The sequence below is a fragment of the Pelodiscus sinensis genome, chromosome 14 (assembly GCF_049634645.1).
Source record: "Pelodiscus sinensis isolate JC-2024 chromosome 14, ASM4963464v1, whole genome shotgun sequence".
Taxonomy (NCBI): Eukaryota; Metazoa; Chordata; order Testudines; family Trionychidae; genus Pelodiscus; species Pelodiscus sinensis.
The window spans coordinates 43,126,185-43,153,990 of record NC_134724.1 but is presented as its reverse complement, the minus strand read 5'-3'; the positions used below and the strand labels follow the sequence as shown (position 1 = coordinate 43,153,990).

Sequence of the window (27,806 nt, the reverse complement as noted above, 5' to 3'; positions counted from 1 at the left end):
ATTGCCTTTACTCATCTTGCGCTCTCATTTGGTAAGCAAATAATAAGCCGTATTTATAGATGAATTAAGCCTAGTAAGTGAAAGGAAAGTCACTCTCAAATACAAAACTATATAACAGAGAAATGAAGAGGTTTAGAGTTCAGGGGGAAATGTAAGCCCCTGCCATTCCATTAGTAAAGCATCAGATAAGAGGACACATTCACACTCTGGTCCTCTGATGTCCAAAACTCGAGTGAATTAGAGTTACTTAGTGGATTTTATTTCTCTCCTTATCAAGACGTTTTCTTTAATCTCCTTTTCCTCATTTCATATCTTGCCGTGGTTCAGCTTTTTTTTTCACTTGATATATTTTAACAATATACTAGAATACACATTCTTGATGCACAGGGAGCTATGCACATATTAAAGGCCTAAGTGTTAAGATGATGATGTACCACATAAGGTTTAATTAAATACAGAAAGTCATTACAGAGCAACTTCTGCTAAATCAATCCTTTGTTGGTCTACACAAGCAGAATATTCAGTGTCTTACTTTTTTGGAGAGCATTATGGGATTTTCCCCTAAGATATGTGAGGTTATTTACATTTTCCATTACTCCGTGCTCCCATTTAGAACATTCCATACTGTAGCAATTTGCTACAAAAATCAAATGAAATCTTGTCTCCAGTCTAGACTGCTACTAAAGTTCTTCTCTCACAACTTCTTAGACCACAGGCCAGAGCCACCTGCCTCAATGAGAAGTTTGAATCATCATCATCTTAGGGAGAGGAACTGGTAGCTTAATGATACAGGGGTGGCTTCCTAGCTGCTGATCTTAAAGATCTGCAAGGAAACTTCTGCCAGTGACACAGATCCTATGGCACAGATACAGATACAAAGCCCCTGTCTCTGTTCTGTCCCTGGGCTACTTCCCCATAGGCACTGTCTCTTATTTAAGGAAACTTGCTGCCACAACTGTTCCTTCTCTCCACTGTGCCCTCTCCTTAGAAGGCTCAGAACCAGAGTTCATGCTATAGCTAGAGGCATTAACTCCCGCTGGACTTCTGCTAGAAATTCCACAGGTTTGTCCATGCTACGTTACACTGTATAGCTGTCCTCCCTCCGCTCTTCTCCCTTCTAGCTCAGCATGCAGCTGTTTTCTTCCCTCCTTCTCCTGGTCACCTCCTGCTCCAGACACAGATCCATGGATCCCCCAACAGTTTTGATCCCTTCAAGTGGCGCTTTTGCAGGTCTGCAGTGAAGCTTGAGTGCCATGCTATGCCTTCAACATTTTGGGGGCTTTAGTCAGAATTACTACGCTTTTTATCCCCTCTACCTAACACAGTGGAAGAAGATGATGGGTGGACCTTCCTGCTCTAATGTAGATGTATTTGCTTACCAATAGTTCACAGATGTGCTAATCAAGTGAACGGACTAACAATGAAAAAAGGGTCCTAAGTAGCTCTTATCCCTAAAGGAAGAAAAGGCAACACAAAGATGTTGCCTTTTAAATTAATCATGGCTAATAATCTTTTTCTGTGGAATGCCATGGTAAAGTGAATTTCCTATAAAGAGAAAAAAATGCTTCTCATTCTATAGCTGCCAATTTATACATGTGCCAGATTCATTACTATAACTGTCAATAGCCTAGAAATACTGTTCTAATAAAACATCAGGCTGCATCAACTATTACTTTAGCCTGCCAACTTGGCACAGACTTTGCACGTTGCTCACCAACTTATATATTTTTATAGTGTGTGGACGCATAGCAGCAATTTGTTAACAACACAACTATTAAGTTAGCTAACATGATCTTTTAAAAAATGTTTTAATAGTGCCCCCAAAGCCACATAATTGTTTTTAATTAGCAAATTTCTTGTGTTCCATGTTTTAATATTAAATACTAATACATAACACAAAAGCTAGATTCATTGTGGTATAACTTAATGGGAGTTATTTCAGGAATGAATTCAAAACTGTAGCCAAGTTGAAATATGTGGCAAAATATGGCCAAACTCCAGCCTGGATGCAAAAAGGGGAGTGGCTGGGAAAAGAGAGGAGAACGCAAAAATACTTCACAGATTTCTTTGAAAATTCCTTTTAATCACAACCATGTCTTCTCTGCAGCAAGCTGGATCTAAATCCTTTACAAAGCACACTAGCAATGGAGGATTTTTTAATGGAATAAAAGGCAAGAAAGAATATAAGTAGCACAATATCATGCATGTAAATTATTTTCATTTTAAATTTAATTGATTTGACCCTGCCCCATATATTTTCAGTATGGCGCAGCTTTGAACTGGCAGCATAAACTCACTCGAGATGTTGTCCAAGGAAAATTGCCATTTTGGCAGATGTCTTTAGGACTTCTGCCCTCATATATAGCATTTATTCACTGGAAGATTTCAGAGTGCTTTTCAAATGTGGTTATCATCATTGTGACAGATATGCTGGTTCCTCCAATTCAGATCTTACTGAATTAAGTTTAACAATCTTTGGGATCCATTGTATTACATGAATGGTTTATGCATTATTTTGGGCCAGGACTGCATATGATCCCTCTGGGGCCAGATATGGCAGGTTCAAAGAATTGTATTGAACAATGTGTCAGATAAGAATGGACTTCTGGAGAAACAAAGTGAAGTGGTTTTCGTAGGGAATATTTAGGAATAGGTGACCTCAAATGCACTATCTCCAGTTATGCAAAAACCCAGCCTTTCAAAGCTACACCCTGAGGAATGAACCCTGATCTGCTGGTTGCCTGTGACATAAGGCCAAGATCAAAGCCCCATGCTGTATAAAGGAAAGACTAAACTATTCATGGTTGTTCTGATTCTCAATATGAGACACTCAGCTATGAACCTGTATCCACAGGAAAAACCATTGTAGGTTTTTGAAGGACTGATGCCTACCAGAGCCAGTCTGGAGTTGGGGTGAGCTCTGGTACACTTTTCATCATGTATGTTGGCTCTTTTATCACTTTAAGAATAAATGTGTTTCCTTAGAAAGAGCTGTGTGGGAACATGTAACTCTGAAGAGAATGCAAAGTGCAGACCTTGCTAGTTTAGGCAGTCTGCCTTGCTGGGGATATACCAATGCAGCCTGGGAAAGCCTTGGGCAGGTGGGAGAGAGACTAAGATCTCTATTCAAGAGATGCGATGAGCAAGGAGTTGGGAAACAAGAATGGATGCCCTTGGTAGACCACAGAGAGGCAAATACAGGTGTCATTGTCTTGAACTATGACAATCCTCCTCCTCTCTCTTTTCAGAGAAAGAAACTGAGGCCCACAAAAGTTACAGAACTTGTGTGAGGTGACACAAGCAAGAATAGATACTAGAATCCATATCTTCTTTACTCTAGTTCTAATTAGTACACTCCCTGTACAGGGGTTAGATACCTTCACTGCTCTCAAACCTGACTGGAATGGGAGGGATTGGCAGGTGACAGAGCTTACCAGAGGAACAGAATTCTGTTTCATGGCAATTTGGGGGATTTCAGAATTTGTTTTTGTTCCACACTAGTATGAATAGAAAGCCTTTCTAACCTTTTCTCAAAAATTGATTTGTACTGAAACATCCATTTTTGGATAAAAACGTGTGCGCGCGCAAGTCTGTCAAAGTCCTTCTGTCTTCATCCTGGTGGCAGAGAATTGGCCTGGGAAGTGAGAACCCCCATACAAGTCCCTGCTCCTCTTCCTGATTAAAAACAGAGTTTTCCATTCAGGATGCTCTAAAAGAAGGAGAAATCAGGCTTAGAGGGTAAAAAATTCTCTCTAGTGTTGTTCAATTGAAGAATAGATTTAGGCTGAATTTCAATCTTCATGTTATGGTAGATAGTATACCACCAGAAAGCATATTAAAAGAACTGGAAACCACACTTCATCTAAGAGAAAAGTAAGGCCATTATGTAAACAGCAGCAGGTCTCATCCGCAATGTGTCACATAAATATCATACTATCAAATAAGAAATGTAAATTTCATACATGCTTTGTAATTGAAAAGTGTATTATACGTTAGTGAAGTCACCCATTTATCTAATCATAATCAGTTCCAATAAAATCTCATTTAGGAAAGTTGAGTGTAGTTCAGGGTGGATGGTTATGAGGATATCAGTCATGTGAGTTTGCATAGAAACTGCTTTGAAAGCCAGTTCTAGTATGCAAAAATCCACATGAAATATAAATATTGCATACTACCTGTGAAAGAGAACTTTTAAAAATGTAAAACTGGAAAAAAAATCAAGTGTGGATACTGAATAACAAGGTTTTTAGAGAACAGTTTTAGATAATTTCCAGTTATATGAGATTTAAGTTTTGAAAACACTTTACTCTTATAAAAGACTAGCACATTTAGATAGTGTTGCTCAGGTCCTTAAGGAGGGGCTCAGGGAAAGGGGCTAGAGATGTGGGGGTACAGGACTCAGGGCTGAGGGGATGAATAGTGACTCAGGGCTGGGGACTGTGGGGCGGAGGGCAGGAGGGCCAAAACCCTCACCCCCACCCCAAGATACATGTCAGGGCTGCTTGCTCTTCCCCTTCTTATCCTGTCAGGAAGCGAGAGCAAAGTGCACAGAGTAACTAATGCAGCAAACTGTGCACTTTCCCGTCGCTCCCTGACAGTGACCAAGGGGAATAGCTAGCAATGTCCCCATACAAATCTGCCCTCCCCAAAGGGTGTCTGGGGGGTGGGAGGCTCAGAGCTGGGGCAGTCCTCGATAGCGGGGATGGTGTGCCCCCAGCCAGCCCCTTTCACCTGACTAATGATTCTTTCTCTTTTCTGTATGGTTTATGAGAAGCAATCCCATTCCAGATACATCTCATTTTCCTGGTACAACCAACCCCTTACATTGCTTTAAGTTATGATAAGAGGAAGCTGGATTTGGTGGTCCTAGCTCTTTCCATTTAGGAGGAGTTCTTGAACAGACAGACACACTCTCAAATATATAACGAGCAGTCTTGTGGCACCTCAGAGAATAACATATATATTTATTTATCATGAGCTTTCATGGGCAAAACCCACTTCCTCAGATGAAATGATCTCTCAGATAGTAGATTAACCAAATATGGAAACTCACCTAAACACAAAATCTGAGGGCTCTGAAAGTAGGACTTGGATCTAGACCTCCCCTTGTTTGGTTTTCTAAACCCAAAATTTAACAGAGGAAGTTCTGAATGACCAAATACACACTAATCTGCCTTTTACAGAGATGGAACAAATCATGAACATTTTATTCAAAACCCACCCCTGACTGGTAATTTTGGCAAATTAACCTCCAAATCTGTGGTTTAGGTTGCGGTTTGTTATGAGAAGGACAAAATCATAGTACAAAAAGTCAGAAGAAGAAAGAAACCTATCATTATTTTGTCATTCATAAGTTTCATCGCTAAGATATTTACCATGTTTATTTTGTAAAAAATGCTTCAGATTCATTATTCTGACAGTAATAGATATCACAAACGAAAACGTGTATCATGACTATTGCTTGGCAAACAATTCACAATCAGTAATTCATTTGACAAATAGAGCCTCTTTCTGTTGGCAAATTACTGGATAGCCATTTTTACTCATTCACTGTGCACAATTTTTCCACAATTCATTTGCATAAACAGTTTTTACTTTATGAATTATTTGTCAACCACTCACTTCAAATATACTTAGAGGCAATTTGCTGTCTGAGCTGTAATCACTTGAGCACCATATTTTCTGTGACCTTTGATTATATGAGTCCCAAACTTACTAAGAACTTCCAGTTTTTCTGCTACTCTAAGTACATACATTCGGATGGGAGTATTTGCTTGTCATATTCATGTGAGCATTTATGGCACTTTTGGTTCCATGATCATTGAGAAAAAGAAGTCACTCATCTAAACGTTTGTGACTAAGTAATTCAAATGGATTGTAAGTATTCACGAAACAACTCATCAAATTTTATTATACAGATATCCATGAATAGTTTGTAAAAACCCTTTTTACTCAGCTCTTATCATGATCCCTGATTAAAAAATCAAAATTCCAAGTTATTTTTCTCACATAATATTTGTTTTAAATTTCTGTTTGTTAATAAAATTCAAGAAACACCAAATGATGGGTGTTCCTCAGAGACTTATAGGAAGAGTGAAGCATTTTGACTACTTTGGCCGATCTCCTGTAGCTATTTATGCAGTCATTGAAAGCTTGTTCCACAGCGAGGGGCTCTGGACAGGGGCTTATTTAGCGAATACCCTGACATTCTTGATGTGAATTGAATGGCTGTGTAGTCAATCTATGTAATTCAAATGGGTATATAGTGGTGAGATGGTTACCACAACCAATCACAATGGTTGGGGAAATTTCTTCCCATCTTTATTTTAAGATAACAGATGAAAAGCAAGAGGAATGTAATTCACAAACAAATGAAAATGGTATAATTGGAAATAGACATATTAGAGCTCTCCAGTGCTACGTCTACACTATGAGTTTTTGCGGCAGAAAATATGCTAATGAGGAACTCATTAGAATAAGTCACAATCTCATTTGCATTTTTTTTCAATCCATTTTTTCACGAGGGGTTTTTGCGCAAAAACAAGCAGTGTGGAGATTTCCTTTTTGTGCAAACACCCCTTTTTGCACAAGATCCTTATGCTTCAAAAAAGGAGCTGACCTGCTCCAGTTGGTCACAGTGTTATAAGGAGGATTAGTACAATACCCTGTTGTTAAATGTCCCATTCAGCTGGTTCTAAGAGCACAGCACTTGGTTAAAGAGAGGTCTAGCTGATCTCTTTCTAGGAAGGTTTATTTCCCTTCTAGAAACATCTGTAACCAGATTGAACTTGACAGAACAATGGCAGCAATTGAACAGAAGACCAGATATTGAAGCAGAAAGTGGAATTCTGGTGAGAAAGTCCCCTAGATAAGCAAAATGCAGGACAATGTAGCACTTTAAAGACTAACAAGATGGTTTATTAGATGATGAGCTTTCGTGGGCCAGACCCACTTCCTCAGATCAAATAGTGGAAGAAAGTAGTCACAACCATATATACCAAAGGATACAATTAAAAAAATGAACAAATATGAAAAGGACAAATCACATTGCAGAACAGAAGGAGGATGCGGGGGGGGGGGGGGGGGGAGGAAGGAAGGTAAGTGTCTGTGAATTGATGATATTAAAGGTAGGGAGAGTGGGATGTTTGTGAGTTAATGGTATTAGAGGTGATAATTGGGGAAACTGTCTTGGTAATGGGTGAGATAGTTCAAATTCTTGTTATCTCACCCATTACCAAGACAGTGATAGAAATGTAGCCGTGTTAGTCTGGGGTAGTTGAAGCAAAATGCAGGACAATGTAGCACTTTAAAGACTAACAAGATGGTTTATTAGATGATGAGCTTTCGTGGGCCAGACCCACTTCCTCAGATCAAATAGTGGAAGAAAGTAGTCACAACCATATATACCAAAGGATACAATTAAAAAAAATGAACAAATATGAAAAGGACAAATCACATTGCAGAACAGAAGGGGGATGCGGGGGGGTGGGAAGGGGGAGGAAGGAAGCTTATAAGGTCCCTGTCTGGAGAAGCTTGCACTAGCCCAGAACTTAGAGCTTTTTCCTTACTTAGTTTATGTGTAAATGTGATGTGCAAATCACTTCACTTCTCTTGATCTCAATTCTCCCATCTGTAAAAACGACAATATTAATATTTACTACGACAGCAACTGATATAAGAATATGCAAATTTCTCCTGTTCATGGCCTGCATTGTTTATATAACAAGAGGTATAGCAGCCCTGTACTACTTAGAAAACAATATTCCCAGTGATTGCTTATGAACTTCTTTCCCATTGTGGAGTTATTTTGCTTATAATGAACATTTAAAACTTTCTGCGAAGTTCTACAGAAGGGCTGCTTAAAATTCTATTGTCCCCACATAATACAGACTCTCTACATGAAGAGCAATGGCCAATTTCCAATTATTTTGGACTTCTGCCAGCTTTTTAAATGAATATATGTAATTTAGTTCATATTTTCATACCTCTTTATTAAATACTTCCCAGTCCCATCTTGCCTAATATTTGAACCAGCAAGTTTAATGGCCATTCCTTCATTAAACATTACAAGCTTTTTAAGACCTTGGCAGTGCTGCATTTCATTCAATAACCTAGTGCCGCTACAAAGTCAACAGTGAGTGCAAAGCTAATCCCTCGTGCTCACTAATTATGGCCATTGCTGCAGCTTCTTGGGTGAGACAGGCTGAATCGCTGGGGAAGTGCAGGATTTCCAGGCCAGTGCATTCAGCACTCCAGCTATATCTCATGTCTTGACACTAGATGTCAGCGAAGGGTAATTGTTGTCTCAATTTAGAGGCCAGCCCAGGTAGCTACTAGCAACCTCAGTTAATGTTTTATAGCAAAGGTGAAGTATAGCTCAATGCAAGCAGCAGACATATATTACAATAGAAAAGGATATGGTTGTCTAGTGTTTTTAAAGACAGTCATAAAAGATGAATAATGATGCAGTTTAAAGCTAAAAGACAGCTGCCAAGCTGAATTGCCATGATGGATGTCTAAACACCCAGTGTGAAGAAAACCTGTTCCCTAGAGACCACCATCCAAAAAATTAATTACTACGATTCAGCATCTTTAAATGTGCCACTTAATATACTGCCACCATAATTAAATTTCCAGCCCTGTGACCTTGAGACCATTTCCTGAGATAATAAATGAGATCAAGGTTTAATCGATGCAGATGCAAGTAGAAACTGTCCAAGGAAGCACAAAACCATCACAATACAGTCAAGGTCAGGAAAGAAAAACTAAATGAAGCCACGAATCAACTCTAATTACTTTCTTGTGGTAAAAGGTGTTTATTTTAATTTGCTTTATTTGCAAACAATAATTCCACTGTGGTACTGTGTGACAGCAGCTTTTAAACTCCAGCCACTGGAGAAGGCAGCAGGAATAGTTTTTATTCCCCCTTCACCTGCAACATTTGGTACAAAACTCATCTGATTTTAGCAGCCAACTGCAAGATTTAGTAGCCAAACTTATTACAAATCAGACAATAAAATGCTAAGAACCAGTTTACTAGCCCAGCTCCGGTTGTGCGGTGCCAATGCAATGAAATACAAACTCAAGTGCAAATGGGGTTTCAATCAGGGAAGAAAAGACAGATGAGCTGATTCACTTCTTTTTAAAGTGACTCCCTAGCATTGACTTGAGCCAGACTGTTAGACCTTATGGAGTGAATTGGGCCAGGAAACAATGCAAGAAATACACTGTCACTTGAGGGAAGCTGGTTTCATGTTTGGAAGACTCAACCACTAACCAATAGGCATGTTGGAGAACATAATGTAACCTCTTCCAAGACACATTTCCTGAAGATAAGACTACTTGAATACTGGAAATAAGGAGTGATTATGACAAGTGCAGCAGTTTTGTTATGTACCATATTGAATACACACTTGGCCAGTTCCATCAGTAAATTACATACAATTAGAGTGTGAACAATAGCTTGCTATTAGTGATGTCAGATGCAAGGCTCAGCCCTGCTGCATAAGCATTCCAGTGAGTAGAGTCAGACAGGGTCTCCCGACACCATTCTGTCGTTACAATTTTAAATACATAATAAATATTTAAAAAATACCAGTTATATAACGAATTCTGCCCCCTAAATTCCCCTTGGAATGAGTGTCCCACACCCTTCTATCTTAAATGGTTGTGCTATGTTGCTGTACAAGGCTATGTTACTGCTGCATTTAAATGGTGGATGAACTCATCCTTCTATATCATGTCACTGGTTAACTGTGTGAAGCACTTTATGACTCCAGGGCATGAAAAATGGTCTTCAAACATTAAATTTGCTCCTTCCCATTCATCTCGCTCCTTACCACTCCCACTTTGATTTTGGTTTCTTCCACACCTTTCCTCCATGCACACCCTCTCACTACTTGTTCTTCTTCCTTTTGTCCCTTTACGCCAGGGGTGCCCAAACTTTTTTCAAAGAGGGCCAGATTTGATGAAGTGAACATGCGTGAGGGCCGACCATTTTGCCTGACATTCTTTGAACCATTAAAATTAAATGCAAATTAACTATTTTATGCAAAGTTTATTGCAAACGGCATACTTTTCATTTCTTCACATGGATGACAAATCTAAACAGGTGTTAAATCACTCTGCCTTTCATATCTGAAGGCCAGATGAAAAAAAAATCCAGGAAGCTGAAATATATGTCAGGAACATTGTAAAGTACATTACATATTATTGGTAATAAAGGTTGTCTGTCAACTTTTAAGTTCAAAAAATATGAACAGGAACATAACACCAAGTATACATGTTGTTCCCAAATATATTTATAACTGATTTAGACCAACTGACAATAACTGAGATTTTACAATGTATTCATCTCAATACATATGGATTCGTTGGGGGCCATAAAAGATAGATATTGCCAAATTACCTGGGGGGCCGTATTAAACCAGAACACGGGCCGCAATTGGCCCGCGGGCCGGACTTTGGACATGCCTGCTTTACGCCTTCCTATTCCTCATTTTCCCCCTTTGCTTTGACACAGACATTTGTATGTTTTGGGGCCCTTTTCAATGAACAGCATTGTGTTATTTTTATTGGCCCATTTTGTAGTTGGTAAGAGCTGCCTTTTTAAGTGCACCAGGTGTAACTGATTGGTAATGTGCCCCTATGGAGTAGCTATTTTTAAAATGGTAACCTCTGAACATTCACATTACATGCTACAAATGCATAGTGCTTCCCTTGACATTTTAGTTTGCATGGAGGCTAAGGAGGGAAGGAGGCAAGTCTACTTCAACAAGGAGAAGTGTAGATCCCAGGACTTCAATACAAATCTCAGTCTTTAATTACTGGGCTGGATATTTCTCTTTCTATCTTGGGAAAGGGAGACCACACAACTCTCAAGGAAATACACGAATGTAACATTATCAGTGGAGTTCTTAGAGAGCTTTCCATATATTCTGAAGCCACAGAATCTGCCACAGAATTCTCTCATAGTGCACAGTTGTGCTTTAATAGCTCAGCTTCCATTTGAAACAACAATCAAGTTTCCAGCCCTTACGGTTTTGACAAAACTTTCCCAAGTGTGAACAGCGTGAACCAATGCAGCACTTATCTTCCTGAATCTTCACTTGGGAGTACGAGCTCGGACAGGTGCAGGCTGTCCTGTGTGACTTAGTAGAACTGTTTAGCTCTGCAACTTCTGTCAACGCTTAACTATTTCACTGGTGATTATTTTAGCAGAAAGATCCAGTTAATATTTCTATGCCAGAATCCCAACATGCCTTCCATGCTGTCTCAGATGCCAAAAGCTCCAGTATCCCATGTCTCAATATCCAAGTTTCCCGCTTCCCCGCTGACAACTCCTCAAAAAAAAATTATGCATTACCAGAGCAAAAATCTGAAATGTCTTGAAAATGGCATTTAAATAATTGAATATCTGACAAAACTAACACAAGGAATAACGTACTAGCTATTTCCACGTTCAGCCCAATAAAAGATTCATATTATGAATTTATCTGAGGGTACCTCAGAATTTCCAGAGACTCTTGCTGGAGAGTTCAGGTCCGGCTTCCCACCACGCCAGGTCTTGTTTACAGTTAACACATGAAACTCTCAATGAAAGCCAATCTCATGAAAAGCCATGTATACCCTCTAAAACCATGTTCATCAGCAAAGACATGCTACAGAAGGATCTTGACACTGAGTTTAGTCTAGCCAACCCTGTTTTCATGAGCAAAGAGCGCATACTGGAGCAGATGTTACACAGGTAGTGTTCCCATGGCAAATGCATAGGTCTTGTTGGAAAATATATAAAATAGCAACATAGATATTCTGGTGCTTTCCTGGCATAACAAACATTTACTGAGGAAATGTACAGTCACTGGTATGACATGAAAAAAATGGGTGGAGTCAAGAGCAACCTTGTTTAGTGGAATGGTGCTGCAAAGCTAAAATTGGCTAGGTAGGAAAAGATGTATTAAAAAGGAGACAGCATTTCATCATTACTCACCCAACCCCACTTACAGCCTGTTCCCTTTTGTTCCAGGAAGGCTCGCTCAAGAAGAAGGAGGAAGAAATTCATGCTTTGACATCTGAAACTCCAGTGCTGCTAAACTAAATACAGACATGATAAACGGGTGAACTGGTAGCTACAATGTGAAATGATGTAGAAATTAGTATTTATTTGGCTTAAAAATAGTTACTTATCTGTAACTGGAGTTATGGGAGATGTGATGCCACTTTGCATTCTACTTAGATGTGCATCCTTGCTGAGATGGAAGGAGGTGACCATCATGCCGACTCAGGAGAATGGATGAAGAGGAAGAGACATGGGAGGCTGAAATGATAACGTGAGCAAGTCAGAGAATCAACAGTGTCTGGGACAATCTGGAATGATAAGAATGAGCCTGGCATAGTCCAATTTCTGCTTGAGACCCACCTGCAGGATGATCAGAATTAGGAAGAAAGACATACAGGAGTGCTGATCAGAAAAGCATTGGTTAAGGAGCCCAGACTGAGAGCAGAATAAACAGCATTTCTTCTTATCTTTCATGGTGAACAGGTCAACTGAGATGCCTCAGACTGCAGAAATGGTCCACAGGACACTGGGGTTGAGAGACCAGGAAGAAATTCTTGTGATGTGATCTGCCAGGTTATTCTGGAACTCAGCTAAGTGATTTGCAAGGGAAAAAATTACCTTTGTGGCCAAACTGCCCGAAGCCCTCCCGCATTAATATAATACATTACGACATGGGCAGTAGGTATCATTGGGTATGTCTACACAGCTATGTTAAATGCGTAGCTGAAGTCAAAGTACCTTAACTCAGCTTTTGGCACTGTCTACACAGCAGGAAGTCAAAGGAAGAACACTCTTCCTTCCACGTCCCTTACTCCACATGCTCCCAGTGCTGGGGCTGCTCTGACCATGCTGGAAGTCCAGTGCTGGCCAGGGGAGGGAGGGCATGCTTCAGAGGCAGGTGGCTGTGCCACCCAGAGCTCAGGGGCTGTGCTGCCTGGGCCTCCGAGGCTGAGTGGGGGGCTAGGGCCGTGTGGCCTGAGACCGGGGTGGGATGGCCTGGGCTGCACTGCCAACGTTTCTGGAACCAAGGGAGGAGGCTGGGTGTGCTAGCTTGGGGTTCCTGGGCTAAGGGGCACAGGGACCGGGTGTGCTAGCCTGGGGCAGGGATCGGTGGCCACAGTGCGGGGAATCTAGGAGTGCTGGGCAGGAGCCAGCATCCACAATGGGACTGAACTCCAGTGGGCACAATAGGAGTGGGGCCTGAGGAAGGGGCAGGGCTGGTTCAGCCAGGGGTTCACCCACTGCCCAGATGCACTGGCCATGGTGGTAATGCTTGTGAGCATGAGAAGCACTAAGTCCCTGACGTGGCTCTGAAAGGCATTGCGGATGGCACAATGCTCCAGGACATTGATAGGCAAAAAAGCTGCCTGTTTGGCTCACAGACTTTCAGTGATCCTACATGTGCTCCCCAACTTATTATGGAGATATCAGTGACTATCGCATTGAGCCTGGACCCTAAGCAAAAGGAACACCATGAGGCCCGTTGTCCTGAATCATCCAGCAATGTAAGGAGTCTGGGCACCACAATCCCTAGGGAGTGCGGGATCCAGGACAACCCCTAATCTGCTCCACATCTGCTCCAGGCACCTGCCCCACCTCTTTTCTCTCCTTCTCCACCCCTTTCCTGCCCCACTTCACCCCATCCCCAAGCCATGCCCCTGCTCTGCCCTCTCTGCCCCCCTTGCAGCCTCCTCCCAAGTGCTGTGACCGGGGGTTTTACTGTGGGGAGGAGGCCTGGTGCCCCCTCACTCACCACTATGGTAGGAAGCAGAGTGTTCTGGCTCCCAACCATGTCCCTCAGGAGAGTGGAGCGAGCTGGGGCCAGGGTGTTCTGCTTCCCACCACTGCAGTGAAGTGTGGAGCAGAGCAGACTGAGGCTGGCTTCCCACGGCTCCCACCACCATTGGTGAGTGTGGGGGCAGGCCTGACCCCTGCTGCCAGCACCAGCCCTCCCCCCACCTGGGCACTCTCCCCTTGGGCCCCAAAGGCACCCCCAAAGCACGGAGCCTGGGTGGCTGATCTAAACTGTCCTATGGCTGTCTTAGTCCAGGATTAGTGGCAGGTCAGACCAGACTGTCTAAGGGGTGATGAATCAGATGATAGACTGACTTCAGTCACATCTGAAGAGCACAGGGGCACAGCCTGCCATATCGGACTACCTGTGTGCATGCAGTCATATGGTCTAGCAATCTTGTGTGTACCTGGGCTGTGGTAGGGGTTTGAGACATGTGTGACAAATCACCTGGAATCATTTGGTCAGTGGAAAAACTCTCTCAAACTCAAAATCTAGCAAGTCCCATACAAAGTCCATTCTTTGAGTTGGAAACAATGCTAACTTCCCATTGTTATGAGGAGATGAGATCTAGACCCTTGAGTAGGCACAGAGTAAAGTGAATAGGAGACAAGTTTCTCTCTGGACTTCTCCTCATGTAAATAGTCCTACAGATAAGAGTTCCACAGTTCCTGAGGTACAAATGTTATCAGTCACATACTTAGTAAAAACCCCTGGGGGTGGAAGACAGGTCGAAAGGCAGCATGGTCTTAAGGTGATGCCAACTTACCAGCACATATCTAAGGAACCTCCTGTGTGGCTCAATGGAATTTAGCATCTTGCAAGTCCTGAATATGTAAAAATGAGCCAGCCTGTTCCAAAACAAATGGGTACTGAGAAGGAGAGGTCACCCCGAATCACTGTCCTGAACAAGAGACAAAATAGGCTCTTACTGGATGCTAAGGGATTGGATGGGTCTCAATTCATTTTAGGACATCTCTTCCTTGTATACTAGACTAAAAGGAACTGCCAATCAAACGAGGACCCCGGTACTGACATGGGTCCCGGGGCCTATTCCAGCAGGTGCTGCTTTAGCTGCACGTCTCTTACCACCTGAGCCCTCTTTGTGCATGAATGCAGAAGGAGCACTGCTCTGTATGTGTCCCTCACCAAGACACAAACACCTCATGTAGGGATAGCCCTCCCTGGCACACCAACAATGCTTGACAGAACTGCCCTGGCTATCGTTTCTGGTAACTTCATCTGAAGAGTGAGTTGAGTGCTCAACCGCTCCAAAGGATTAGGGATATCAGCTGGAAATTTTTGGTCTCACAGAATTCAAAATTCTTGGAACCATTTGAGACTTGGAATAGTTATTGTCTCAAAACAATAGCTTCAGTTTGCTAAGGTTGGCGGAGAGGAATGAGGTCAAGCAATACAGATTGCTCTCCCTCAAGCTAAATCAAAATAATTTTTTACATGTAATTAAAAAAACAAATACGACAAGTTTTCAGAAGGTCTTTTTTCAGTGTTCCATTGCCAGGTCATGGTTTATAATTTCAAGATATGTAATGCTGCTGTGAAGAATGTCTTACGTAGCCACCTCATAAAGATGATTTAATTAAAAAATGTGGGGCACAATCAAAAGCCTGTTGAAGTCAAAGACTTCAAGATTGCCATTGACTTCTAATTGGGCTCTTAAATACTGCAGTCATCTGCTGTGCTGAGTGATATACATTATTTTCCTCATCTAAATCTATGTTAGTCACACCTTTAAATATACGAATGAAGGAAGTAACTGTAGTGTTCACAGTCCTATTTCACAGGCTGCTTGTGATTCACAGACTGTTCTACCGCCATATGTAGTACAAGGTCTTACACAGGTGCCACTAACTGCCAGGTAAAGGACACATACTGGAAATTCCCCATCTGTTCTTGGGGAAAGACCCAGTCAGATCTACTGAGAGATGCTGAAAACTATTTAGGATAAGGTACAATGGATAGGATTCAAAGGAGAAAGTGCAACATTTCAATTACAATATTTCATTTTACATTTTTAGCCTAATTTGGTCTCTGTGTGGTAAACAAGATATTTTACAAATGCCTAGTAGGAATAATTGATAGTTCATGCTTCTGTGTGTTATACTTGTTAAAATATTTGCATTTAAAAGCAAAGTTGGACTTCTAGCTCAAGGCTATATATATGTCTTTCCTAAGGAACATCAGAAAAAAAAAATCATTTTGAATTATAATTGTTTTCAAAATCTCATATTTAAAGAGACATTCCTCCTGTTAGCCTTCTCCATCAACTAGTACATTCGGGTGATGCCATAAATTAGGAAAGGATACTGCATGGGGGGACCCAATCCTCCATGCCTTCTCTGTTCACACAACTAGCTCCACTGAAATCAGTAATGCTGTTCACATGAGTAAGGATTATGTATGCAAACAAAGAATGGAGGGTCAAGCCTCAGGTAATTAGCATTAGAATAAGAGATGTAGCTTAAGAGTATCTCTCTTTTACTAGGAGATCAATATTTTAGTTAACTTCATCACTTGATTCAGAAAAGCAAATTGTTTGAACTTGTACGGAAGGTAATGATGGTGACATAACGGACTTGGTGCTCAAAAATGCCTCCTGAATTCTTTGTACATGCATTAGTTATTCTGTTGAGAATTTTCTAAAAATCACCCCCCTCCCTTTATTAAAATATTTCAAGCTGGACACCCTAAAGTGGAGGCATCCAAAAATCACTGGCCCTTTTTTAATGTGAAATGTGACATTGGCGATGTTAATTTCAACACGTTGCTAGCCATTAATGAATGTGTAAGGCAAGAAGATATTCACATTTCTTCATTCCATGTGTATATTTAACACTTGAGTGTTCTATATATACACAGACATACAAGATATATATTATGTATATGGGTTATGTTACTTACCATAACAACCTTCTTTCAAGTTAGCAAAGTTTTTGGGGAGAACAGATATAAAGTGTTTTAAATCAGATGATCCATCTCAAAACACCTTATTCTGATATGACTGCTGGTCAAGATTTATCAGGGTTACTGTGAACAATAGCACATAATGTATGAGCCAGCTCCAACAACTCTGTTTCCAACATGGCAACATTTCATAATGTAGACAAGATCTCCCACAGCAGCAGAAGCCCCCTACTTCTTTCAGGCTGTGGGTCTCAAGTTGTCTGCTGATAAATATCTCGTGCTTGATCTTGGGTATTGTTCTGCTTCCAGTACATGCTCTGGCAGTGCAAAGGAAGTGAAAACTGGCCACTCTCACCTTCTTGGGCTGGGGAATCACCAGCCAGCGTTGAACAGGCTTAACCAGTTAAGGGTGGATGGTGATGGGAGGACTGCATTGTGCTTATCACCAGTTGGTTGCCAGTCTCTTGGGAGCTGTTAACAGCTGGGGACCTCTAAAGCAGCCCTCAGCTTGCTCTGAACTCCACTGAGGTAGATATAAAACCAGCCCCCGGGATCAGAGAAACACTTGCTCTTTGATAGTGAACGCCGCACTTGGCAGACGATTTGGCTCATTTTATTTATGTAATCCTGCCTCATCCTGTCATTTGCTCTGTGTGCGACAGGATTGCTGGCTTTTGTTACACATGCTGCAACAGTGGGCAGTATTGTATCAATGCAAACCATTATCATTTTATTAACACTGCCAATAATAGTAATATTATTAAACTTCAGACTGGCAGATGAAGTCTGCAAAGATTAACAAACTTTAAGGGAAAAGAAAGTATGTTTAGACAGTACATTGTCTATTGAAAGAAGTAATTGTCAATGGCCTTGGCAATAGTATGATATCCAGAAGGCATCAGTTACTTGCTTATGCAATCATATAAAGACATATTATGCTGTAAAATTGTTTGGGGGTATGCCAGGGGAAAAATAGAGCAGAAGAAAAGTGTGTGATGTTATTGTTTGGCCAGCGTTCCTATAAAAGCTACGGGCTTGTACAACTCCTCAGGAGGTATCCAAATGCTGCCTGTCTGATTAGCAGAGTGCCAACAGCTACGTTTTTTTTTTTTTTGTTTCTACTGGTGGTGCACATTCACACATGCCATGACGTGCATAAAAAATTATTCCACATATGGATGCAAAAATGTTTACATGGATGGAAAGAATTATAGGGAGCACTGACAGGCACATCAACTCATATCAGATGCCATATCCAATGTTGGGACTTGCCTGCAGCAGAGTTACTCAATCACAAGGAACTGTAATTATGCATGAAATGCTTATTTGTCTTTGGCAAATATTGGCCAATTACATATTTTGCTGACTTATTAATAGTCTCTTACTGCGGATACTGCACGAGAAAATGCTTAGAGTGAAACAGTGGGAGTCTTATAGGTCATTATCTTACTGATATGTATTCATTTAATACGAAGTCAACAATGTTGTTCTGAGAGTCCCTCTGAAAAATGTTTCTGATTTGTATGTGGTCGCTTTTCATTCAAGGAGCCCCTTCAGAGCTGGCCATCAGTCCATGACATGCAGTTCCTGGAGATTATAGCCAAACATTTCTGCCATTCAGTAGGTGATTCCCCATATTCCTATGGAACAGTTCTAATATGCAACATCACCTTGGGAGGGTTTGTTAGAGAAGATGTAGAGCAGTACTCCAGTCTTGCAATAATAGATGGTTAATTAAACTGGGGAAATTATGTTAAATAGATTGATGTGATACTTTTGAATTCCCACTAGTATTTAGCTGGTGAAAACGATACTGATTGTAATGCACTAATGAAATGGCAATTTGTGAATGAGATCTCTAAGTCAAAAATAGACATAAAAGAAGGAGAGAGAGAAATGTTTCATATTTCTATTGGAGGCCAGGGAAGTCTAATGGTCAGAACACTTGGCTGTAGTCACTGTGGCTTGGTTTCCATTCCCAGCTCTGCCACTAACTTGTTGGGTGATGCTGGGAAAATCACGTCATTGCTCCGTGTCCCTGTTTCCCCTTTTGTAAATTTTCGGTCTTATCTATTTAGACTGTTTTCGGGCCAAGGACTGTCTGTCTACGCAACATTTAGCCAAATGGATCTGCAATCGCAAATGGAGCCTCTGGATACTAATGTAATAAGTAGAATCACTCGGCTGGAAGGGACCTCAGGAGGTCATCAAGTCCAACTCCCTGCCCAAAACAGGACCAACCCCAACTAAATCATCCCAGCCAGGGCTTTGTCAAGCTGGGACTTAAAAGCCTCTAGGGATAGAAATTCTACCGCCTCCTCTTATATAGCCCATTCGAGTGCTTCACCACCCTCCTAGTGAAATAGTTTTTCTTCATATCCAACCTAGATGTCCCCCACTGCAACTTGAGCCCATTGCTCCTCGTTCTGTCATCTGTGAACAGCCTTTCTCCATCTTTGGAACCTCCCTTCAGGAGTTAAAGGCTGCTATCAACCCCCCCCCCCCCCATTCTTCTCTTCTGCAGATTAAACAAAGCCAAGTCCCTCAGTCTCATCTCATAAGTCATGTGCTCCAGCCCCCTAATCATTTTGGTTGTCCTCCACTGAACCCTCTCCAATGCGTCCACATCCTTTCTATAGTAGGGGGCTCAGAACTGGACACAGTAGTCCAGATGTGGCCTCACCAGAGCTGAATAAAGGGGAATAATCACTTTTCTAGATCTGCTTGCAATGCTCCTCCTAATGCAACCTAATATACCATTAGCCTTCTTGACTACAAGGGAACAATGTTGACCCATATTCAGTTTTTCATCCACTGTAAACCCCAGGTCCTTTTCTGCAGAACTGCTACTTAGCCAGTTGGTCCCCAGCCTGTGACAATGCTTGGGATTCTTCTGTCTCAAGTGCAGGACTCTACACTTGTCTTTGCTGAACCTCATCAGATTTCTTTTGGCCTAATCCTCCTATTTGTCTAGGTCACTCTGGACCCTATCCCTACCCTCCAACATGTCTACCTTTCTCCCTAGCTTCGTGTCATCTGCAAACTTGCTGAGGGTGCAATCCATCCCCTCATCCAGGTCATCAATAAATATGTTGAACAAAACTGGCCTAGAACGGACCCTTGGGGCACTCTGCTTAATACTGACTGCCAACCAAACATTTAGCCATTGAACACTACTCATTGAGCCCGACAATCTAGGCAGCTTTCTATGCACCTTCCAGTCCATTTATCCAATCCATACTTCCTTACCTTGCTGGCAAGAATATCAAAAGTTTTGCTCAAGTCAAGTTATATCATGTCCACTGCCCTCCTCATAGTCACAGAACCAGTTACCTTGTCATAGAAAGCAATCAGGTTGGCCAGGCATGACTTGCCCTTGATGAACCCATGTTGAATATTCCTGATCACTTTCCTCTCTTCCAAATGGATTCCTTGAGGATCCCCTCCATGATTTTTCCAGGGACTGAGGTGAGGCTGACCAGTCGGTAGTTCCCTGGATTGTTCTTCTTCCCTTTTGATATGTACTGATGTAAGTGCATATCAGTAAGATAAGTAGACACCACATGAACAGGTGCATGGTGAGTGAGTAAGTGTATGTGTGTGTGTGTGTATGAACTGAATGTATTATGCTCTTCCCACAACTCTGTTCAAACCTCATAAAATCTTGAAAAGTTGAAGTCAGCTTTGGCATCGGCAAATAGGAAACTTACCAAAGCAGAGATGCAAGTACCATTAAGGAGTACTTTCAGGGTGCATCAGCCCGTGGAATTATAATATCCAAAATGAGATATGGGAAAGCATAGGAAGGTACCTGGAATTCTAGTACCCAAAACAAAGGTAAGCCAGGTACAAAACAACAACAACAAAATGAATCGTGGACGAATTTGTGTGTTGAATTTGAGTGATGTGTAAAGGGTTCTGTAACTTGTAACATCACCCCATAATACTACTACATGAACTGAATATTTCAGAAGCACACTTTTTGTGTAAGGTGAACATGTTGCAAGAATTTGCTTCCCTGAAGGAGAGTCTTCTTTTCATATTGTGCTGTTTTGTCTTTAGACAATAAATGTGGCTAAGTTTGGTTATTTTCTCTCTCAGGCATTTTAGAGAATGAATTGGAAGTGCAGATAGACTATACCTTTCAGTCAATGCAATAATGAAAAAATGTTTATCCAGTTAGAGTTAGAATATTCCACCCTGATCACTTACATCTCAATCACCTTATCTAGAGATCAGCAAACAACATAGTAAGTGACTATATCTGCTTAGAATATGAGATCAGAACCTAGAAAATCAGTCGATGTGTGTTAAGGTATATTAGGTGTAAATCGGAGCACGTGGACATAAAATATAGAGTTCTGAATAATAATAAGGAATGCATTATCTGGTCGAGGTCTCATGTTTATGATGCTTTAATCAAGTGATATTTTGATAACCTAAATTTGGTTACTTTTGTAATATTCTAATTCAGAAAACAGTCCAAACTATTTCTGTTTTCTGCAAACGGGAGATTTTAAAGTAGGAGTTTATATATAATGCTGTCATCTGCTGGCTCTCAGCAGTAATTGCTGATCTTGTGGTTCTAATGATGTGGTCATATTGAGCATGTGCAGAAAAAATAAAAAGATGGCTGATGTTTGCACACTAAACAGTGTGAATCATAACAGGATATCAATATTAATCTGCCTTCCATAAAATCATAGACCTTTTATTTAAAGAATAAGATACTGCACAACAACATAATCTGCACTTTTCCACTTTGCCACAAACCATCTGGTTTCTCTCCAATTACTTGATTTTTTACACCTCTAAATGTTACTGACCTAAAAAAGATTTGATCAAAGGCTGTTAAAATTCTAACCCCCAAGCAAGTATTAAATTGGTCCACTCTGTGTCCTGTGCTGACAAGTCATTATACTCCAGAGCCTTACCATCCATGGTAGCATCTCAATTAGAGATAAAGATGAAGCAACAGTGTTCTAAAGATGCCCATCCATCTACATTTGACTTTATTCTCAAAATAAAAAAAAAATACTCTCAGATAGAAATTTCTTTCAGAACTGCTGCTGGATTCAGTGATACAGAGCATTGCCTGCAGTTAAGTTAATTTGGCAATAGAAAGACAACAACTGTAAATCCAGATCTACTCTATAAAGTGTCTTGCTTATGTTTAGATTTCTTCACTTCTCCCTGTGCACTCTTGCTCTTTCATACTGTCTCTTCACATAGACAAGCTCTATACTGTGGAAAATGTATGACACACATAATCCTTATATGTTGAAAACCAGTTTTCAGAGGTAACTCTGAAATGCACAGTCTCCTCAAAAGATTCACGAGTTTGCCCTCCAAATATTCATATTCCCTGATTTTTTTACTGTATTTCTTTCTTCAATTCTAACACTTGGTGGCTGCAGTGCACAGATAGCCCTCAACCCCACCCTTGCCACCAGCCAGCCACACGGGCACAATAACAAGAAGAAAATCCATTATCTTTGGCATACCAAAAACACAGGCATCTATATACCAAGGCACTTACTCCTAATTAGTTCACTAAATCACTGCAAGTCCAGCTGGCTCACAGGGAACAATTTATTCCTAGATGAGGTGCGGTATTTTCATTCCAGCAGGTGGCATGGTATTATATTCAAGAGTGAGCCACTCTGGGTTGTTCTTTATTATTTACCTCCGTCATTACATGAGTAACTATTCCTACCTTTTTTGTCGTAATTTTTAACAATAGATCTCCAAGTACTTAAAACAACACTCTTGCAACCAGAAGGACACTTAATAATGAAATACCAGAGCATTGTTTTATGCTGTTTACAATAACTTCTTCCCCTTTGACAATAGCAGCCATGCATGTCATTAATTATTATGGTCTTAGTTCTCAAAAGTAATTAAGCAGATATTTTAAGGCCATCTCAATTCAGAACAGCACTTAAAAGCTATTCTTAAGTTTTGTCCTTAATAGGAGTGCTTTCTTGACCTTCTAGCCATAGATCTTGATTCTTCTATTTGATCTCTGTGGATAGATACAACAATCTAACAATTTATATCTGGTCTCCTGCAGAGTGTCTGATATAACATGTCACCTTATATGTTGACCATTTTTCCTTGCAGAGTAATAGTGATTGTATTGTAGACAGATATTTCAGTTGTATGTCTTTCAGGGTCTACTGGAACCATCAAGAGGACTCTTCATGTTGTTTTGAACTTATATCTATTTTAATTGTACTATTATAGAGAATGGGAATTTGCAAACATTTTTTTGCAGGCAGTATTTCAGCAAATTCCCATTTGTCTTCTAATCACACTCTTATATGGATGCAAGTTTTCAAAGAGGGGAACATCTTTACTCTCCACTGGTAATAATTTTTCTGCATTGTTTAGGAGTTTTCTTAAAAATTCTGGTGATTGGTTAAAGTCAGCTAGTTTTTAAGACATTGATTCATTAGTAATTGAGCATGGAATTCCAACCTGGCTTCTTAGGGTGTATGTAAGTGCAATCAAATAAAGATTCTAATCATCCTCCTTTGTTTGAGTTCAGTCTTCTTGACCGTTTGAAAATGTGTTCTACCTAGCTCACCTGTCCTCTGTAACTGGGCTTAAATCCCTATGCTTTGAAAGAACTTTCTATTTTGTTTTAGTGTATTGTGAATCATGATTTAAAACCTGTTGAGCAGGACTTCTATCGCTTGTGCAGATAGATTCTTCGTACAAAGCCTGTTTCATTAATTTATTCTTATCTCATAGAAGTCTCAGTTCAAAACAGTTGATTTGCATGTTAAACTTGAAATTGTGAATGGTCTTTGCTTTCCAAGCCAAAATGGTAACTGAAAATATTTTGTCAAGGGCCTTCTAATACTGATCAATGCCCTGGACACACTGAACATTTTAGAACTATATCAGCAATCCTTGTGTTTTTACTGCAAACACTAGCAAACCCAAATCCAGCTTATACAAACCTCCCCCCCATCTCAACTAAACACTGACAAATGCATAGCTAGAATTAGTCTGGTTCACCTGTGTGCTAGCTCTGTTACAACAGGTATTAGAGTTATTCAAATGTGGTTAGTATTAAGACAGCACTGAATGCTTGTAAGTCACTGCCTGCAAGGTAATATTTGAGTGTTTGCATATATACATATCTGTAGTTGGGTAAACCACCAGACGTGGAGAGACATTAATTAGTGTGAAATGCTGGCCTACAACAAAAGGTGTTATGACCTGCCCCACAGAGAAGACTCATCAATATCAGAGAAACTACTGTGAAACATCAAAGAGGAAAAAAACTTTGTTGATTATGCTCTTCTACTCCTTCTCCACCTCCTCACGAAAAGGAAGCTGAAAGTAAATTCCTCCTATCAGCCGAGCTAGTAGATCAGAGAAAGGGGAAAGGCATAAAAATTCCTGATAAGAAGAAATTGTCCTTCTGTGCTGCTTGGACTCTCAAAGGCAAGATTTCTAGACATAAGCAAGAGATCCTCAGGTGCTTAGTACCCTAAGGGACATAGAGAGCATGCATATTATTCTGTTACCTTCGGAAAGGTAAGAGACTGTAAGCCATTTGTGCATGTATGTTCACCTGCTTTAACCTTGTCCATAACACCCACTTGCTTTTCCAAGTTAATAAATCTTTAGTTTATTATAGGATTGGCTACAAGTGCTGTCTTTGGTATGAGATCTAAGGTACAACTGACCTGGGGTAAGTGATTGATCCTTTGGGACTGGGAATAACCTTCATATTGCTGTGATTTTTGGTGTCAGGGAGCACAAATAATCATTTGCCTTCATGACTAGATAGATGGGAGTACACTAGGGAACTGTTTCTGTGTTGGCTGCTATAATGCCTGATGAATTCACACTTAATACTTGGTTGGTGAAATCAGAGTATAGAACTCACAGCCAATTTGGAGTTTGTGCCCAGAAGTCCCATGGCACTTTAAAGACTAACAGGTACCACCAGGCTCCTTGTTTCTGATGAAACAGACTAACATGGCTACCCCTCTGAAGTTTCTTAATAGTCTGCTCTGAGGTTTGTACTTCTGGTTTTGAGCTGTAGGACAGCTTGACACATATGAAGGTACACAGTGCTTTCTTTAAGCTGTTTGGCTCTCCCCTCTCCCCCCCGCATTTCTGTGCTTAGCTGCACTTCATGAATGGAACAGTATTTCTTTCCTTATTCCACTTGGAATCATTGATTCACCATTAACAGCAGAAATTATGAGCAAGGGATGGGACCTTTCTCTAGCTCTGCCACTCCGCTTAACATCCTTTTAAAGACACTGACTGTTGCATTCTCCAAATTTGCTCCATAAGTTGTTGCTTTTAACTTTCATTTACAGTTGGTAGTTTACTGGCATCTTCCCTACTGCTCCCAGGCTGTGTGTAGACTACACCGCTCTGTCGACAGAGAGACGTAGATTAGGCACGTCGAAATTGGTAATGAAGCAGGGATTTAAATATCCCATGCTTCATTAGCATAAACATGGCCGCTGCTTTTTTTCTAAACAGAGCTTTTTCAAAAAAAAAAAAAGCAGCAGTGTAGACACAGATCTGTTGAAAATAAACTCTTTTTCGACAGATCCTGTATTCCTCAAAAAATGAGGTCTATTTTTTCTCCCATTTTTCACTATGTGAGGTTTGAGGCACGTAAGGTTATTTTGAACAAGTCATTGGGAGAATTTACGATGTCACATCCCTTGTGGAGTTTCATTTTGCTTTCACAGTTTTGGAAAGAATTGGAAACAAGATACTGTATTAGAACAGGTATTGCATCAAGTTTCTGCAGCAGACTACTATTCTGTTCAGGTCTTTGTAAATATTTAACTGCCTTGAAGGACTTTTCAGTCTGAGGACAATCTCCTTCTTTTGTGACACATTTTGTCTGTTTTGGGAAATAAATATTCCTGGTTGTACTAAAATTATTTGATGCTGTCTAAATCAGGGCATCTGGGACTTTTCTAGGGCTGTGCCAAGCCACTTCCCAAGCATCACAAAGTCCTGGTCCAAAACTCATTGAAATCACTGGAAACACTCGCAGTGACCACTGAAGGGTTTTGATCAGGCTCTTGCTCCTTACTACAAGCTTCAGTGGAATTACATCACCTGATGCAAGAGAACAGTGTGAAACCTACTGCAAAATGAATATTCCCAGAGTATCAATCTTTTTATAAATTTAGTATCTTAATATGATCCATGACTTAAGTCACCTTTTGTACTGCTTTCTGTTTGGTTATAATTTTATCTATTAATCATGTTAATCCAATAGAATCTGCCTTAATCAAATGTGAGTCAATTACCCAGTTCTTCAAATTATATTTTTTAATGAAAGACATTCTTTAAGATTGAATACCAATTAGGGACGTGTTCAGAGAAGTGTGGATATCTTTAGAGCATGGAAGCACTAGTCTCTCCATAGATAAGGTACCTTTCATATCCATTGTTAAGTGAAATACTTTGGAGGACGCTTTTGAGTTGGCACTGAAATAGCAACACATAGGAAGATTCGTACAGCTCCTGCTCACTTGCACTGTGGCAAATCGTAGGTTCCTAAATCCACGACTATTTCCCTTCCCCACTTCTCTCTACTTCTCCCTCTGCCCCCAAAGCTGGTTTGTTTGGGGTTCACCTCAACCCCCTCTCCTTGCATGAGGTAATTGTGAATACTGGCAGCACAGAAGTTGGTGCCACCACAGGGAGTCATACAGAAGGTTAAGTGTTTAATTTCTACACAGGTCTAGAAACTTATTTCAATATCCTATGCTACCAGTGTTCCAGTAACTGACCACGTATTCAAGTATATTGACTTGGTGGATATAGGCTCAGTACAAAGAAAATGCACAGAACTATAGAAAGAAATGCATTTTCAGTGATATTTAAGTCAAATTGCATCAATGATGATTTCATTTTAAAATAATTATGCAGAGAAGCAGATGATTCCACAGATATGTGTGACAGACCAGGCTGGGTCTGGGCACCACTGAGGGAATCCGCTCAGGGCGAATTGCTCAAATCCGGGGCTCTCTCTAGCCCCCAGACTGGAGGCCTTCCCAAATAGGCCACAAACCAGTCCCACAGAGCGCTTCAGCTGCCTGCCTGAAGCCTCACGAGCAAAACCCCTTTGGTACCCCATCAATATCCATGCCCCAGATGGCACTGGGCCTCATACACAGGTAAGGGGTCTTTGAACCCAATCTCACCTACTTCGAACAAGTTCTGTCCGGTTCCAAGAAACCAGCCACAGATCCCTGGTCAATTTACCCTCTGGGTCTTACCCACAAATCACGCTGAGTCAGTCTTTTAGAATCTACAATCTACAAGAAAGAAAAGTATGAGAGTGAGGTTGTCAAAGGATAATACATTACATGCACCGAATCTCCCAGTTCTCGATGTAGGCTCTATCAGAGATGTTACAGCTGCTGGCTTAAAAGACCTTGTTGTGCATCCTAGGTCAGGATGGGTCCACAGTTCTTTCCGGCTCATCAATCCCTGCACGGCTGCCTCTGGTATGAAGTGTTGAGCTGAGTACCAAGATGGAGTCAACCACATGGCATATTTATACTTCCTTCCTGGTCTCTTCTTGGCTGCAGCAGGTCACCTGGCCAGCGGCCTATCCCTGTGTTCCCGCTGGCAGCCCTTAGGTGTCAGCCCTCATTCTTGAGGTGTGTCCTTGGCCCATTGAGTGCCATTATCCCACAAAGCCTCGCTAATTAGCATGTCCATAGGCCGGGCTCTGCTCAATGCTCAAGCACATTCAGAGAGACTTCTAGTCTCCATACAGATTACAGATTCCTAACTCCACACACGGACACTATACAGATCTATGAAGAGCAGATACAGAATCAGAAGAAAGTAGCTTTTGTTTGACCCCTCACATGGCCCCCTTTGTACCACTTTTGGGTGAACACCTCCACCTGGGTGCAGCAGTGACCCGGCTGCTCCCCTCAGAATCCAATAACGTGACAATGTGCATCCCACACACAGAGAAACACAGATTTTTTTTGCACCGATATCTTACATATACAG

The 27,806-nt window shown here is 41.0% G+C and overlaps 1 long non-coding RNA gene across 12 annotated transcripts in view; it reads left to right on the top strand.

Moving 5' to 3' along the window:
• LOC106732941 (uncharacterized) overlaps nt 1–26,076 on the top strand; it is a 65,589-nt gene extending 39,513 nt beyond the window's left edge. For 6 of the 12 annotated variants that reach the window (XR_012895853.1, XR_012895854.1, XR_012895852.1 and 3 more), the window contains one exon: nt 12,026–26,076. This is a non-coding gene — a long non-coding RNA (uncharacterized LOC106732941). Of the gene's footprint in view, nt 1–6,765; nt 6,852–12,025 lie in introns of all 12 variants that reach the window. The other 6 variants (XR_012895863.1, XR_012895860.1, XR_012895861.1 and 3 more) reach the window with 3 other exon arrangements.
• The last annotated feature ends 1,730 nt before the right edge of the window (nt 26,077–27,806 follow it).